The following is a 3,380-nucleotide window of genomic DNA, read 5'->3' on the forward strand; positions in this document are numbered from 1 at the left end:
TATGGACCGGATCTTGGCCTGGTCGGCCGGGAGCAGCGCGACCCGAAGAACCTCGCGCGCTATCTGGGGATTATCGAGGGCTGAATCGCCCTCGAAATTCGCCCAACCAGGAGCGTAGGGCACCCTCTCCCGGGGATCCGACGAGCCCGAAAGACTGGGCTCTGTTGGCCTTGGCAGAGGCGGCCCCGTGGCTCCTTAGCTATTCCCCGGCTCGAGACTGGGGAACTGGGGTCGAACAGGCGGCCGGTCTGATTGCCGCAAAATTGGAGCGGGGCGCGCAAGTGCCAAATCCGCCATAGAACCTATTCCTCCCTGGTCGGTGCTCGGGGCTTCTTGCCGACCAGAAACTTGCGAAATTGGCGCCGGGCACGGGAGCACCACCGTAGCTCCACCAGAGCTCGCGCCCCTAGAACCTGGGCCCTCCCCCCGACCAGCCTCGGAGTGCTCAATACTAGGAGCGCCCTTCTCGGCGACCACGACAGCCGAGACCTTCGCCTTCTTCTTTGGCTCAGGTGGTTCTCCCGCAAGCTCGGCCGCCCTCTTCTGGAAACGAGCGTACAGGACCTCACTCTTGGTCACCATCTTCACGATATCTGCAAGGACGAGCAGGATTAGAACGCAGAATGATCAACAGAAAAGAGAAGGGGACTTTCTATCATTATCCTTACCCTGAGGACGCGCCGAACTCAGGCCAACATTCACTAAAGCGTCCTCGCTTATGAGGCCCCTTAGCAGAATACCGTCCCCGAGGCTGCGAACGGCGTCAAGGATCCCCTGCTCGCGCGTAGAAAGCTTGGAAATTTTGTTGGCGGTCCTGAGTCGGCTCGGCCTCCACCTAAGGTCAAACCCCCATGTCCGCTCGGAGCCCAGAAAGAAGAATTTCTTTTTCCAGTCATGAATGGACGATGGGGCGCCCTGGAAGAGTGGCCGACCCGCCCGAAGGGCGACGTAGAGCCACTCTCCGTCTCCCGGGTTTGACTTCAACATAAAAAGTTGCCGGAAAACGTTCACGGAGGTCGGAATCCCGTACGCCAAACACAGCGACAGGAAACCGATGATCGTCCTCCAGGCGTTCGGAACAAGTTGCGCCGGGACCAACTGGTACTCCGTAAGCAACTCGTTCACGAACCCGTGAAAGAGAAACCGTAGGCTGGCCCAGAGTGCCTCCAGGTATACTCCGATCCAGCCTACCGGGGGATTCGTTACTCGATCCCCCAATCTGGCGGGCTCCAAACGGAACCCTCGTCGAGGAAAAAACCACTCCTCGACCATCTTGACCTCCAACTCACTCATGGTGGACTCGACGTCTCTCGGATCGGGACCCATTAAAAAAAAAAGAGAGAAGGGATCCGGGTGGATAAAGAAAAGAGAGACCTGTGAAGTTCGCCGGAGATCGGTAACTTCGGACTGAAAAGAAATTGAAGGTAAAAGACAATAAGAAGGTAGCTGGAGGCCGGGTGGGGGTTTATATAGATCCCTCCAACGGCCCAGATCAGCGGGGAAAAATGCTGTTCCCCGTTTAGATCACGACACGTTGGCCCAAGAGTCGGAGCGCCGCATTTAATTCAGGCTGACGCTTCGAACACAGAAGCGCCTCGTCGGATCGTGCGGCCCTATCATGAGCCCACGACGCGAGGACGCTTCGAGAAAGTCACCCTAATAATGAAACGTTTCGGGAAAGAAGAGACGCCGCCCATTAAAAGCGCCTCGAAGCGTGCGATAATTCAAAATTTCCTTAACCCCTGGTAGCACAACTAAAACTACTTCCCGCGCTCGAGCTGGTGGTCAGCTTGAGCTCGGAAGTCGGGGGTAGTGTTGGGGGAAAACCCAAGTCCTGCCAGTCCGGAGGCGCCCGACCAGAAAGGAGCGCCGACCAGGAAGGCGCCCGACCAGGAAGGCGCCCGACCAGAAAGGAGCGCCGACTAGAACGCGCGACCTCACAACGCTCGAATTGGAAGCACCCCACTGGGCAACTGGCTCAGCTCGGCACCTGACCAGGTGCCGAGCCCTAAAAGTGCCTTGTCCAAATATTCGACCCCAGCCTAATCCCTTAGAGAGAATCTGACAACTGGATACCCAACTCCACCGTACTCTGCTACCGTCGTCAAGCCATTAAGGCACGTGACCTCCGCCGGCCTTCGGCACGCCCTATCATTAATGCGTGCGACCCCTGCGGGCCTCCAATGCACTCAACCATTAATAAACACGGCTCAAGATGATCTCCGGATCACTAGATCATCAAAGCGTATGGCTATTCCTGATCACCGGTTCACTCAGCAATTAATGCACTTGTTGTCTACGAACCCCAGGCCCGCCACGGCCGGCGGTTCAACCACTCCAACAGGTCCGATCAACCATGACAATTCGCTGACTCCGGTCTGATCCGGTCTTATTCTCCACAACGCCATTAATGAGCATGATCATGCCCAATTATCACGAAAAAGACAATTTGCCCTGTCACCTCTCATGTAACATAATATCCTTCTATAAAAGGAAACCTAGGGAAAAAAAAGAAAGGGGGCAGACACACAAAAACAAACATTCTCCTATTTTACTCTACTCATATGCTAGCCCCCCCTCTGACTTAAACATCGGAGGGCCGGCGCCGGAGATCCCGGCCACCGGCTTCTTGCAGGACTCTCTAGGAGGACGCCACCAACTGACGCGCCGCCACCTACCGTTCCAGCAGCGGAGCTCCTCCCTTCTCAGCCGACGGTCGCCCCGGGGTCCAATTTCCAGCAACAATAATATCTCAAATTTTCAAAAAATATAGGATTGGTTTTGCAGCAATTAGATATATGAATGGGTCAATTACAAATTCACGCAAAATATAGGAAATTATTCTTTATAACCTATTTGAGGGAATCAGATCAAAGCAAATAAATTTTAAAATTTTCTTCGTTAAATGTAAAAAACTTGCACGCGTCTCAAGGTGGCGCATTCATTAATTTTACTGCACTTCACGCAGTACGGATCTAACCACGTGACTGTCGCTTGGTTCCACTCGCAACACCGCGTTACGTTCCCTCACCTACCCCGCCAGTATACAAAATATATTAATAATCGCACAACGACACCCAGCCACCCGGATTTCCCGTCAGAATAAATAAACCCACCGTATCCGCCCCTCTTCTCGCATTTTGCACCACCAACCCACCAACCCACATTTCAGGGTGCAAGTCCAAAACCCGAGGCCCTGAGCAGATGCCTTTTTTGTTTTTTTTTGGAAAGCATGGAGCAAAACAGCAACTCCCGACCCATGAACTAATTTTCGATGCGTCGTTAATATGAAATAGCAGTTTTTAAAATAACTTATATTCATCTTATTACAACAAAATAAGTTTCCAAGCAACCATGAGGTTTTATTAAGCGTCGTAGTT

Source organism: Phoenix dactylifera, chromosome 6, assembly GCF_051530095.1.
Source record: "Phoenix dactylifera cultivar Ajwa chromosome 6, Ajwa_hap1_PhDact_Kaust_v1.1, whole genome shotgun sequence".
Classification (NCBI taxonomy): domain Eukaryota; kingdom Viridiplantae; phylum Streptophyta; class Magnoliopsida; order Arecales; family Arecaceae; genus Phoenix; species Phoenix dactylifera.